General features: G+C 41.0%; 1 protein-coding gene across 1 annotated transcript in view; it reads left to right on the plus strand.

Moving 5' to 3' along the window:
- The window catches only part of LOC118016566 (zinc finger protein 474-like), a 148,264-nt gene that overhangs the window by 87,346 nt on the left and 46,135 nt on the right, over positions 1-14,783 (plus strand). The window contains exon 7 of the mRNA XM_035013984.1: positions 1,143-1,418. The gene's annotated coding sequence lies outside the window, so the exon portion shown is untranslated. The remainder of the gene's footprint in view (positions 1-1,142; positions 1,419-14,783) is intronic.

Genomic DNA, 14,783 nt, shown 5'->3' on the forward strand with positions numbered 1-14,783 from the left:
TTCTGGAAAGAAAGCGTTCTCCTCTGAACGCCCAGAGAGTCTAGAGCACGAGGCTTAACCTTGGCACTACTGACATTTCGAACCAGGTAATTCCTTGCTATTGAGGGCATATTATGTTGTGCACTGTATAATGTTTAGCTGCATCCCTGACCTCTACCCACAGATGCTGGTGGCACTCCCACCAACCCCATATGTGACCACCCAGAATAACTCTAGACGTTGCCAAACGTCCCTGAGGTGGAGGGACGGATCATTACCAGTTCAGAAGTAATGATTCAAGCGCCTGGGTGACTCAGTCGTTAAGCGTCTGCCTTCGGCTCAGGTCATGGTCCCAGGGTCCTGGGATCGAGCCCCGCATCGGGCTCCCTGCTTGACAGGAAGCCTGCTTCTCCCTCTCCCACTCCCCCTGCTTGTGTTCCCTCTCTCGCTATGTCTCTGTCAAATAAATAAATAAAATCTTTTTTTTTTTTTTAAAGATTTTATTTATTTGACAGAGAGAGACACAGCGAGAGAAGGAACACAAGCAGGGGGAGTGGGAGAGGGAGAAGCAGGCTTCCGCCGAGCAGGGAGCCCGATGCGGGGCTCGATCCCAGGACCCTGAGATCATGACCTGAGCCGAAGGCAGACGCTTAACGACTGAGCCACCCAGGCGCCCCAATAAATAAAATCTTAAAAAAAAAAAAAGAAGTAATGATTCAGAGGATGATTTTCCTATCAACTTTTATTTTGATTCATATAGTCAGACTAGGATTGGTATCTGGACCAACCCGAGTTGTCATTTCCTGGTGTCCCTTACCATGTACCCTCAATCTAGCTTCATTAAGTACCTTGCGAGGGCAATGGGGACGTGGTCTGCTATACTCTGAAAGCTAACGGCTTCATCGTAAGGCACGGTCTGCCTCTACCATGAGCCTCTACAAGGCAAACAAACTTGGTCTTGCTGATATGGGTCTATTCTTTGGTAAAGCTTTCATGAGTTAGCACTCTAACCAAGTTTCTGTCTTAGCAAAGATCTGTGGTTAATCAGGGAGTGAAGACAGACAGAAAACTCCAACCTATCATAGCAGCGGGACAACCCAGTAGCCTATTGCCTGGCATAAGATGTGGTGCACAAAAGAGTGACCTCTCTTCTTTCTTTCTAGGTCTCAGAATACAGCATTCCTTACTGACATCTGACCAGCTGCCATGTCTCTCCTAACTCATCCAGGAACTGTGGGCCATGACTTAGGCTTTGCACTCTTCACTCCTTGACTGGATCGTATTTATATTCATCAAGACTTAAAGTTAGCCTGAGGAATGTGTATTTTTTGCTTAATCAATGGGGTGGTTAAGAGGAGAGAATTTCTAATGGGCTGAAGGGTGACCGTGTTAAATACATCAAAGTCGCCGAAGGTGATGGAGAGTGGAAAGACTCTTAGGTGAGTTGATTGGGATGCCACTGTTTAAATTCTAAGAAGATGCTTTAGGGAAAAAGGGGATAGAAACCAGATGATAGGCCAAGACAGGGTAAAAACTGAAGGAAGTCATGAGAAGAGAGGCAGTGACTTAGACCACTCTTATCAGGAAGAGGGTAAGTGCACAGATTCTTCTCTCTTAAAATAGAGGACACCTGAGACTGTGTGAAGTCTGAGGGGAAGAAGCCGGTAGAATAGAAGAAATGAAAGGTGCTAGAGAGAAGGGACTAATCAGGGAAGCCCACTACCGGAGGAGAAATGCCCCTCCCTCTGAGACCTATGGAGAGAATGAGAATAAGAGGGCTCCTGGGTGGCTCAGTCAGTTAAGCGTCTGCCTTCGGCCCAGGTCGTGATCCCAGGGTCCTGGGATCAAGTCCCACATCGGGCTCCCTGCTCAGTGGGGAGCCTGCTTCTCCCTCTCCTTCTGCTGTTCCCCCTGCCTGAGCTCTCTCTCTGTGTGTCAAATAAATAAAAATTTTTAAAAAGAATGAAAATAAGAGGGAATCCTCTTATAACTTACAGTTTTCAATTTAGAGTTTGAAATGCCCTTCATGGAAAGGTAAAATATGAGACTGTTATCAGCCATGAACACTCTAATTTAAACCAGCTTTGAAAATCTGTGGGCAATAAACTGGTGATTAAGTATTTATTAAATATTTATTGTTCACATGCCATAAAGCATTGGACTCCTGCCAGTTCCCTGAAAAGAGAAGCAAAATTATTTCAAAATGTTTATATTACATTAAGTAGAAAACTTTAAGGATTAATCGGGGCTTAACATCTTGTAACTTTTAATTACCTTCAACCAAGCTAGTCACATCATCCTTTTTAACAAAGAAAGGTGTGTGCCCAGCTTGGTGGGTAAATATTTGTGGGCACCTAGTATGTACAAGTTCTGTGTTTGGCTGGGTGTGGTGGGTATTGAAAAAGAGGAAGAGAAGCAAGATGGAGGGGTGTGTCAGGACGTTCTGGAGAGAGCCAGAACTTGTGAAGGGTTGTCCAGATTCACAGCAGATATTTAAAACCGAGAATCGAAGGCCTTCGAGAGAGGAGGATTTCCAACACAGTGTACTACAAAATATTTTATAATCACTGGAGCGCCTAGATATAATACTAAAAAAGCATCCCCCATCCATAGGAAGGGAGATCAAAAGAAAGAAATCCTTCTCTCTGCCCTGGCAATGTTTTTCATTATGCCAAGGATAAAGCAAGAGAGTCCTTTGACAATTTTTTTTTTTTCCATTGGAGTCTGAGTTTGAAATCTGTGGCACATAAACAAATAATTTAATGTCCTCTGCCTCATCAATTTAAAAAAGTCAGGCCAATTATGTACTTCTGCCTGAAGACGGTTGGCTGGACTAGAGGCTATTCTAAAGCCCACTTCAGCTCCAAAAGTTCTGGTTCTATGGTAAACCACTCAAGTGCATAGAAAATATCATACCCTTATTGGCCTCTGCAAACAAATCCATTTTTCTCTTGCACACAGTTGAAGGGCAATTTGCTCTGCTTTTTGTTTTGGCAATTTAGGAAGGTTTCCATGGTTTCTATGTCCTCTTGGTCGCTTTTTCTGTGTATCAGCTTAACTATAGATTATCGGAGGCCAGCCTTGTCAGCTCTTTGGATGTATGTCCCTCAGGCATGCATTCCATGGAGGCAGTATACATGGGCTTTGGGGGTGACATAACTTTAGATAATACATTGGTTTATGGCCCACCATGGGGCCATAATGCATAAACAGATATCAAGTTTATCTGTGGTATTAAAATCTCCTGGTTGGGGGTGATATGAAAATTATATATATGTATATATAAAATGATTTGGAGAGAGAGCAATAATGAAAAAAGAAAGGTTGAGGAACACTGTCCTGGGGCAAGGAGTCCTCGGGTGTTTAAGACGTGTTGCGCAAGACTCTGGTGCATCAAATATACTTTATTTTTTAAGTTTAAAAAGTCTGTATTTAACGCATTTCCTGTGCCCTTTCTAATCTACCACAGGACACTTTCTGCAAATGTTTAAATGACCTCTTCAAATTCGCTGCAGCGTATAAAACCCTTTCCTTGTGACAAAAGTTGTAGCTTGGAAAACAACTCTCTTGAGATCAGACTGTCCTGTGTGGCAATCTGACAGTGAGGTCTTGCAGGAGGCCATGAAAGGGGAGTCCTCAGGTATCAGCAAGACACACATTTCAGTCCCAGCCTTGCTTTGGGGTTAGCCTTGCAACTAGGGGCAAGTTGCTTAAAGCCTCTAAACCCGGTTCCTCATCTGTAGAACAAGGATACTCATGCTTCACCTGGTAGGGTTGTGAAAGGGTTTGAGCTAATGGACTCTTGCTGTTTCTGAGTCAGGCAGAAAGGCAAAGTGAACCATAACTGGGTAGAAGAGAACAGGACGCCCAGGGGACCTATTTTGCCAAACTTCACAAATATCCTGTTTGAGTTCCTGCTGCTACCATTAAAAAAAAAAAAATCTACGCAGAATGTAGCCCCTGTCCAGTATAAAGAATGAAGTATACAAAAGTATTATAAGTCGCTTTCAGAGAGGGACTTGGATTTTGCATCATTGAAGGGACGTCAGGACCTTCGGAGAAACCAGCAAGGAGCCGTATTTCTCCTGCTCCATAAAAATCACCGTGATTTATTCCTTTAATGAAAAAGTCAGGGGCTTGTGCGGGCACAACAGCTGTGATTTTATGAAGGGAACAGAAACCAGATTCCTTGTGGTGGGGCTGTTGCCACAAGGGGTCAGATCTCGATTATTGGTGGAGCCCGGCATCACCCCACAGGGATACAAACATGAATGGACAGCCAAGAGCTTGAAATTACTCTCAATTTTTGTAGGTGAGAAAAGCTCATGCAAACCCAAACCGGACTAAGTCTGTTGAAGGAAGTGCTGTCTTTGATCTGAGGTTGAGCTGAGTACCCGGCGAGGGAAAAGAAAATGGACCACAGTTCCCTCGCATCTTTTTTTTTTTAATTTTTTAATTGTTATGTTAATCACCATACATTACATCATTAGTTTTTGATGTAGTGTTCCATGATTCATTGTTTGCGCATAACACCCAGTGCTCCATGCAGAACGTGCCCCCCTCAATACCCATCACCAGGCTAACTCATCCTCCCACCCCCCTGCCCTCTAGAACCCTCAGTTTGTTTTTCAAAGTCCATTGTCTCTCATGAGGTCCCTTGCATCTTAAACGGGTTGCTGGTTGTCCACTCAGCACGTGTGAGCACTTTCCCTGTTGCTGTGAATCAAGGGCTTTGCTCCTCGATGTTAAATATAGGGATGGGTAAATATTTCGGATTCATCAGCCTTCAAGTATTCTTCAGCTATTTTAGTTTTGAGCAAACAGAATACATCGTGCTGAGCACATTCTCCCTCAATTTTTTTTTTAAGGACCGTGTGTGCTTAATGGGAAATGGAATCCATATGTTCCTGCTTCGTTTACACTTAAGTCATCAAAAGGTTGTGTTGTAAGAGCTATTTGATGTCCGAGATGCCTTTTGAGCTTGATCTTTCTGTCGTTTAAATATAAGCAGCTCAAAAGCGTTGGTCCCTTTAAAAGGCTGAGAAAGAGAGAGACCAAGAGAGACAGAGAGACCTGGGAAGGCCTGTTGGGCCAAGATGAAATAGATCTGAACACCCGGAAGTTCACTTTAAGCTGAAACTACAACCCCATGAATTTCACATGGGTCCCGAATTTGCAAGAAAACCAAGGCTCCTCAGTAGCCAGTTTCAGAAGCCGCTCTGATAAATGCAGAAAAGCTGCTGGTAAGTCAGCAACCCCACCAGAGAGGAGAGGGCTCTGAATGCGCCCTTAGCTGCCCAGCAGATGCATATGCCCGCTCCTGGAGGACCTATTATTTTCAGGCTTCCCCAGAGCAGTCTCTCCAGCCCGGATAAAGAACCCTTTGCCCTATTTAAGCACGGCGGTATCTGCTGTCCGTGTTTTCCCGGGCTGTCCTGCCCTAGGCCAGGGTTTCCTATCTGTTCTTCTGCCATCTGGCCCAAGTGGCTGGCCACTGAACGGAATACTGTGGGTGCATGTGCGATGGTGTTTATTTACTGGGCAATGTCTTTAGAGAAATATCTCACTGAGCTCACAGTAGGGCCGAGAAAACATGGAGTTTGGGTCAAGTACAAAATAGGTTAACGAGGGACCCACAAATTAGGAAACAGCCCGCTGTAAAACGAAGTTTTCTCACTCCCACGCTTAGTCACCTAAGGCACGCTCTTTCGTTTATCTGTGACATTTTAGGAAAGGTTTCAGGAGAACAACATCCAAACTGGAACTACTTTAGGTGATAGTATAATTGAAACATCATTAAATCTCTCTGTATAAATAGTCATTGTTGGAGCATTGCAGAATGTGAGGGTGCGGAGCTTCATCGTCCAGCAGGCTCTTTAGACATGAATTCAATAGAATTCACAGTCCTGTGAATCACCTGTATTTCCCAAATCAGTTATCTGGGGGCAAGAAACAGGGTTGTAGAATCCTAGAGGTCAGGGCGTATTTTTTCCCCCAACTCCTCATCTTAAGGAACATTTAGTAGGATCTTTTCAACATTATCCAGCAACTACTACTATAAACAGCTCAGTGTGCATTCTCTGAGTTAAGCACATGCACTCTCACACACGCACATGCGAGCACACATGCAAGTTTGATGAGATCGGAGCATTTATTCTGTTTCGGAGCTTCTCTTCCCACAAATAGACTGTGTACTTTCCCCACGTTTGTAAACTGTTTTACAAACATGTAATAATCTCAAAAGCTTTAGTGTGTGCAGAGTATTTCATCACAAGAAAGTACCACAATTAGCTTAATCTCTCAGTATTTTTAAATATGGGCCTTAGAAAAATCATTCTTTCAGATACATTTTAAAATGTTGACCTGAGTTCTTAAAGCTGTTTGCTGTAACTTGGGACACATTAGAAAATAAACTCCCCATAATGTCCACATCTTCATGGAGAACCTCCATCTGTCTCCCTAAGAGGCCAGGCTTCCTCACTATAGATCATGCTTTCTAAAGACCTTAGACAAGATCAGTAAGACAGTAAATTGTTTCTTTTTCTTCCTTAGAAAAAGAAAAAGTCGGTTCTACTCCGTTTCCTCCCTGAGAAGAGCCTTGTGACTTAAATTCATGCACCTCTCCTCCCTTGGAGCTCTGTCCGTTGGAGTCAACTTCCAAGAAATCTGAGATCCATACCTGTTGTACCGCTGGTTTCAGAGTCCCTCCACCCCTTGTTTTGGATTTTTCCAATCCGTTACCAGAGAGCTCAGTCCTGTCCCTTTTGTTGACAGGTTGCCGGGATACCTCCAGGCTTCAAAGGCTGGGGTTCCTCTTCCCGGTAGCCCACCGCGCAAACTCTAAGAACTCCTGCGGGAGGGCATGTGAATCGTGGAGCTCCCAGCTCTTCTGCTCCTGTTTCCACCAGCCCCCTCCCTGAGGGGCTCAGCAGGCCATGGTACAAGCTGAAGCAGAAGGGTGACAACAAATATTACCAGGTGAGGCTCTCTCAGAAGGCGTGCTTTTCCTCTGTTATCTAACGAATCAGTCAGTCTCCAACCTTACCTTTCCACTAATAATAGACTCTTATGTTAGGTCATCCTGATCTCCTCCACTTCTGTCTCACTAGTATGTCGTAAATACTTTCTCACTATAGAAAAGGAACCCCAAATAAAAATAATGAATCATGAAGTAAAAACCCGCAAGTACTGCTAAAACAAAGTAACAGGTATCATTTTACTTCATTGGATGATGCTGGAGGTAATGTGAATTATGGAGTCAATGTTTTAGGGGCTGAAAGAGAACTAAAACCAAATTCCATTTGAAAGGATAATATTATGTAAAGATTTTATTTATTTCTTTTTATTTGAGAGACAGAGAGAGAGAGAAAGAGTGGGGGGAGGCGAGGGGCAGAGGGAGAGGGAGAGAATCTCAAGCAGACTCTGCGTTGAGCACAGAGCCCGATGCAGGGCTCCATCTCACGACCCTGAGATCATGACCTGAGCCAAAACCAAGAGTCAGATGCGCAACTGGCTGAGTCACCCAGGTGCCCCAGGAATAATATTATTTAAATGTATAATTATCTAAAAATAATTATCTTGAAAGAAAGGCAGATAAAATGTTTTTACATTAATCCAGGATTATATGTTTATTAACCAAATTATCCTTGAAAGAAAAAGGGTGAGAAAGGCTATAGTTACTCAGTTGAGTGGGTGGATTTTTTTATTAATTGAGATAAAATGTACATGGCGAAATGTAACTGATCTTAAGTTCTTAAATTCAAGTGCTTAAAATCAGTGAGTTTGACAAATATATATAACCATGTAAACTATCACCTTCAGCAAGACACAGGACATTTCTATCATCCAGAAAGCATTCTCATATCCTTTCCAGTCCTTTGTCTATGAGCAATGAGTGTTCTGATTTCTATCACTAGAGAATAATTTGGCTGTCTGTGAACTTCATAGGAATAGACTCACACGGTATATATTCTTAGATCTGGCTTCTTTGGCTCAACAATGTTTTTGAGATTATTACACGTTACTGTGTATGTTACTAGTTCAATTCTTTTTATAGGTGCGTATTATTGCATTATAGGATTATTCCACATTTGTTTATCTCTTCTCCTATTCATTGGTATTTGGCTTGTTTCCACTTTGAGGGTCATATAACTAAAGCTGCTGTAACCACTCTTGAACAAGTTTCTTGGTAAACATATGGTTTCATGTATCTTAGATTCAGACCTAGCATTGAAATTGATGGTAGACGTATGCTTAACTTTATAATGGGTATGAAATGATATGGCACTGTGGTTATAATTTGCATTTCCCTGAATAATGAAGTTGAGCATTTTTACATGAGCTTGTTGGAGATTGCTAGCTCGCTTTTATTAACTATCTGGTTAACATTTCTTGTTCATTTTAGATGTTTCTTTTCTTGTTTATATTATCTTCACTGATGTATAATTCGCATCCAGTAAAAGGCACACATTTTAAGTACACAGTTTGATGAGTTTTGACAAATGATTACATCCATCTACCCACCAATGTTATCAATATAAGAACATGCCAATTAGCCTTTATAGTACATTCTCCTCCCACCCACCCACCCACCCACAAGCAATCACCGATCTACTTTCTGTCCCTTAAAGATTAGCTTTGCCTGTTCATAGATGGAATAATTCAGCATCCTTTTTGTTTATTCAACAAAATATTTTGGAGTGGGATCTATATCACTGTATCAGAAGTTCGTTCATTTTTATTGTGGGGTAATATTCTATTCCATGAATGTGCCATAATTTGCTTACTCATTTACCTGTTGTTGTACACTTGTGTTGTTTCTTAAATTTTTCACTATTAAGCCTAAAAGCTGCTGTAAACATCTGTATATGTCTTTTGTGAGACATATGTTCTCACTTCTCTTGGGTGATTTTTTTAAAGATTTTATTTATTTAAGAGAGAGAGAGCAAGAGAGAGTGTGAGTGGAGCGGAGGGGCAGAGGCAGAGGGAGAAGCAGGCTCCCCGCTGAGCGGGGAGCCCGACATGGGGCTCAATCCCAGGACCCTGGGATCATGACCCAAGACGAAGGCAGTCGCTTAACCAACTGAATCACCCAGGTGCCCCTTGATGGTGGTTTTTAAAGAACAGGAGTTTCTAATTTATATGAAGGAAAAATTTTAAATTCTTTTCTTTTAAGTTTAGTGCTTTTTGCGTTTTGTCTGAGACGTCTTTGTGTCTCCTGAAGTCATAAAGACATTGTCCTTTGGTTTCTTCCTGAAGCTTTATAGTTTTTATACTTGTACATTTTATATATTAAAGTTTTTAAATTTAGTTCTGTGACCCACTTTGAACTAAGTTTCATGTGTGGTGAAAGAAGAGAGTTGGTATTAACTTTTTCCCTACATGTATCCAGTTGTTCTACCATCATTTGTTTAACAGATTTTCTTCCTTCCATTGAATTGTCTCAGCGTCTTGGTCAAAAACGAATTGACTGCATATGTGAATGAGCCATATATTTCTGGACACTTTTCTGTTACATAAACCTATTTTTCTATCTTTACAGGCATTGTTAATTTTTAATAAAGTGGCTCATCTTGGCTTATAAGTAGTGCAGCAAATATTAAAAACAAATATACAATGGAGCCCTTCCCTGACTTCTTGCCAGTGGAACTATGCACAAGAGTTTGAATTAGGTTGAGCATTTTTCCTTGCATGTTGTCCAGTTTTTTCCCTAGGCAATAATCTGATTTTAAGTGATTCTATAACAAGCAAAGCCCAAAAATATACAGTCAGAAATGTATTCAGGAATGATAATCGCAGCAAAAGAGATGCATTTTTCAAATGTATTTGTACAGAATGATACATGAACTTAATTCCCATTCATTCATTCAGTAATTTATTGAGTGTCTACTGTATTCCAGGCACGATTTTGGACAAAGAAAGAGGGGAGATTATTTCTTGGTTCAAATTTTTGCAAGGAAACGTTATTTATAATCTCTATTGCCTATTTAACAATGTATTCCTCACAATTATAGAGAAAAAAAATCTGTATCTGGTAAAGTAAACATCAGATTGAATGTCTTCATACATTCCTGTGAATTGACAGAAAATTATCAACACTCAAGTGTTTACTAAGGAACATTTCCTCAGGCTTCCCAAGTTTGCTATTGCTGTCGAAAGATACCCATTCCTTCTGAGCCTCAGAATGTAAACTATTATTTCTTCCGGTTGCATTTTTCAGCTTAGAATTTAAATTTAGAATTTAAATTTCATGTGTTATTTCTAAGAGAAATTTCTTCGCAAACTTGGACCTTAATACGGCTCTTTCTTCTCCGTGTCTAAATAATTTAAATGAATAGGCAATATCATCTTAAATAATTTTCCCAACCTCTGTGGTGAATGAAACATTTTCAAATATACATGCAATTCTGAAAAAAAAAAAAAAAAAAAAAGACCAACAACAACAAAAACAAAAAACCCGTAAGTGATGAGGAATGTGAACTGTTGCAGAACACCCTTCCTGAGGAAGAAGGTGGTGATTCCTGTGAAGTCTTAACAGCATTTTCTGAATATCACAGCACACAAGTATGGTACTAGGCACAGTGTACCCCATGTTGGGGCCGCAGAGAGGGAGAATGTATGGGAGGCAAGCTGTTGAGAGCCTCAAAGTGGTGACAGGCTGCAAATAGAATGTCCAGAGTGTAATGCAGCAAGAGTATTTTGTTGCTGTGTTGTTGTTTTGAGAGAAAATTCTATGAGGAGCCTGACGGAGTCCTATGCAAGCAAAATTTGGTAGAATTCTGGTTGCATTGAGTGCTACTTTGTAAATTCACGTTGATAATTGGATGTTTCACTGTTAAAATAAAATGGGGTCTCGTCTGTAGGCTCTAATTCAGGAGTCATCAAACAGTAAATAATTTAGGCCTTGTAGGCCATACGCTCTGCAGTTGTGGGGCAAAGGCAGCCAAAACTAAACACAGAAATGAATAAGCGTGACTTGGTCCAGCAAACCCTTATTTACAGAAAGAAGCAGACAGCTGGCCAGATTTGGCTAGTGAGCCATAATTGGCTGACACTTGTCTAATCTTCAGTTCTGATGAAGTACCTTCCCATCTCATACATTGACATTTAAAGGCCTGTGGCTCTGGAACTCTTCTTCCTTTGAGCGCCCAGTCCTTTGGGGTCCTCTTCAAAAGAGATATGACTTCCAAAGAGAATTAAACTTTGAAAACCATCTGCATTCAGAATGCATGTGACCAAGAGAGACAAGGCATGAATAAGTTCAGCTCAGGAAAACCAACTTCTCGGATCCTTCTTCATCTTTCTGCCTAGTCACACAGCTAGTCCTGATCTAGCTAGTCCTACGATCTAGCTAGTCCCTGTCGATTATCCCCATTCTTGGGGGAAGCTCCAGGCCATCGATGCTTGTTGCTCATGACTTGATAAACTATTTTTGCCGTGAGGGCTTGGTCCAGTACGCAGTCCGTGGCTGCATTCTCATTTCTCTGGGATTTGGTAGAGTTACACTTCTAAAGCTAGAATACTAATTCCTAATTTCCTGAGGATTACAAGGGACAAGAGTTAGATGCTCAGGGATCCCCAAGACTTGAGAAAATACTAAAAAACTGGCTGTTAACCCTTCCTTTCCAAATTCCTGTTGTGTTTTCATTCCTCCATTTTAATAAAAGGTTTGATTTCTGTTTAAAATTTTAATTCAGTTTATTTTGTTGGCACCTACTACGTGCCCAGCACGAGGGATATAGCTATGTGGAGAGAAAATAAGTCCCTAATGTCTTGGAGTTTATGTCCAAGTGGAGGAGACAAATACTATACATAAAATAAATAAACAAGACAAAAATATAGTCAGTGCTGTGAAGAAAATAAAAAGCAGTGTCACTGTGGTGGTGACTGTGTCGATGGTGGTGGCATTGGTCACGTGTGCATGCGTGCGTGTGTGTGCATGTTGTCTGCGTGTGCACGTGCATTTCTGTGTGCATGTATATGCATGTGTCTGCACATGTGTATCTCTGCACGTAGGTGTGTGTGTGCATATGTGTGTCAGTATGTGTGTTTGAGAGAGAAAGTACTGGAAGAAGCATAGTCAGGACGGCTCTCTTTGAGTAGATGATATTTAAATAGAGAAAATAGGAGCAAGCTTGGCAAAGACCTGGGGGAAGATTCTAGGCAATGGCAAGAGCCTGTGCAAAGCCCCTTTCCAGTCCCTCCCCTCACCTACCCTGGAGTGAGAAGGACTTTGTGTTCTTTGAGGACCTGAAAAGTGAGCATGGATAAAGCTCAGTGCTGGCAATGGAAAGTAAAGAGGGCCCAAGGCAGAGACTTAAAAAAGAACCTGGTTACAGAGGACCATTGTGGCAAAGAGTTAGGATTTTATTTGAGAGTGGGAGGGCAACCATGGAACATTTAATCCAGGGAGGTGTAGGACCTGTTTCGTGATTTAAGGAGTTGAATGCGACTGCTCTGAAAAAGATGGGTGCGTGGGAGGGGTTATTCACCTGCTACCACTGAGGCAGCCCGGGGCTGGCAAGGAGCGTCCATTCACCTGCCTGGCAGCAAACTTAGGAGAACAGGCCAAACATCCAAGAGGAATAACTGGCCACATCAACGATAGATGTGGAAATGTTTCTATGCGAATTAATGTAATATCACAGGGTTACCCAGTATCAAAGGGATAGAACTGAGACAGGCATGAAAGAACATAGGAAAGAAGATGCGTGAAGATGCAAAAAGCAGAGACAACAGAAGATGAGAAGGTGAGCAGAAAGAAGGGAGAAGATGAGCGGAGTGGGAAATGATGTTTACTTCTCTGTCAGATCATTAACAGGCGATCATACAAGAATGAAGAGATGCTAAATGTTCTAGTGTCTACTAAAGTAGTGCCTTTTACCTTTCCTCTTGCTCTCTTCTCCTCGACCCCTCATCTGCCATGCAAGCCCACGCTAAGATTAAGAACCTCATTGCAAAGCTGGGGCAAAGGAAAACACCCTCATGATCATTTCAGCCTGAACTCACCACCACTGTGACTTCTTCTCAGTCCAGAGATATGGTCAAGGGTTATTTTAGTAAAATTACTGTGAAATGAACGAAGAGCAAAATGAGAAGTAATGAGGATGGGAGAAGAAATAAACCATTGCAGATAGAGTCAGAATTCAATTTTCAGCCAATAATTGTCCTTATTAGTACCATCTGACCTGATTACAATCCAGCATATTGTTACCAAATAAGTGTTAGATAGATCCTGGCATCAATTCATTGCTGAGTGATGATTATGACAATGATTATCAATGTGTAGAGATGTGTGTGTGTCTGGGTGTGTGTGTCTGTGTGTTCTTGTGTGTGAGCATTTGGAAGCAGAGTGCCCAGTGATGTGATAATAAATATAGCTAATAAAATTCCTGTCTCTTGCTAAGAAACTATATATATATATATATATATATATATACATACACATATATATATATTCATTGGAAGGATAGAAATACATATATTTAATTTGTGAAAAACTATATTGTGGATCATTTTAAAGTCATAAATGTGTAAAAAGAAATTAGGATTCACATTATTTGAATCAGTTCATGGCATTTCACCTCAAAAATACCAAATGATTGTGCAACATAAGAATAAGATAAATCTTGGATTACTATATTTAGTTCCAAGTGAACCATCTTATATATGAAACACATGACATTTTGATCAACAAAAATTAAAACCACATTTTCCTCTTCAGTTAGCCTATTTCCTATGTCAAATACTATGTCAAGTGGAGTTTAATTACTTTAGCTATTAACATATTTATGGGTGATAAGAAACTTGTAAATAAATTTTCAACAGAGACTCCCAGGACAAGCTTATAGATAAGCAGCACTGGAATACTGTTGTAGCTAAAATTACTTAATTGGACACTATCCATTGGTTTCCTAAATATAATAGGTTCTGAGTGCTTCACCAATAATTTAATTATCTTTAATGTGACAGCATCTCTTTCAATGTTAATTTTGTAGCTGGAATTTTACCATTAACCAAAAAGGACTGATTCCTAAAATCGTCATTTCTCCACACAATATTTGCAGGATAGATTCTAAATCTGTTCATCTTCAAATATTGATTCCATAGCATCTTGAGATATGCCAGCCTGTTCTATATGTATATTTTTTAGATATAAACATGGTATATAAGATCTTGGTGTTTGAAAGCCAGGAACATGACGGTATGAACAAATAAGTGACAACCAGCTTAAAAACATTTAAATGAAGCTTCTGGGAGGAAAGAACAGTGTGTGTGTGGGTGGGTGGAGGGGTGGAATAAAACACTGAGAAATTGCCAAAGCTCACTGAAAGCAAATGGGGATTTTACTAAAAGCATCTCAGCTGTAGTTGCCCACCTTGGGATTCAGGGTAACAAAATGGTTCTCAAGACAGTGAAGAAGGGAAAATCTATTTAGGCAGCTTAAGGGGCACATGAGAAACGTGATATATTTGTCTTTCAGTGGAATAGCCTTTTGTAGATATGACTTCTGGGCATGAAAACTCAGGAAAGGGAAAGGAGGAGAGAGGAAGTAAGAGGATGTTTGTGATGCCTAGTGTTGGTGTCCCATGGATGTAGGCTGATGGAATTCTCCGAAATGTTTACCTGGGAGCTGGGCCAACTACAAACTGTCGCAGAAAACCCATATAGGAGAAGAGCTCAACTAGACCCTAGGACTGGGGACCCTAGGATTTGCCTATCTGTTCTGGAGGAAGACAAGAAAATGACATGACTTAAATAATACTGTAGTACAAGGGCAGTCATTACATCCATGAGGAAAAAGC

Source organism: Mirounga leonina, unplaced genomic scaffold (genome assembly GCF_011800145.1).
Source record: "Mirounga leonina isolate KUSES-001 unplaced genomic scaffold, KU_Mleo_1.0 Mir_168, whole genome shotgun sequence".
Lineage (NCBI taxonomy): Eukaryota > Metazoa > Chordata > Mammalia > Carnivora > Phocidae > Mirounga > Mirounga leonina.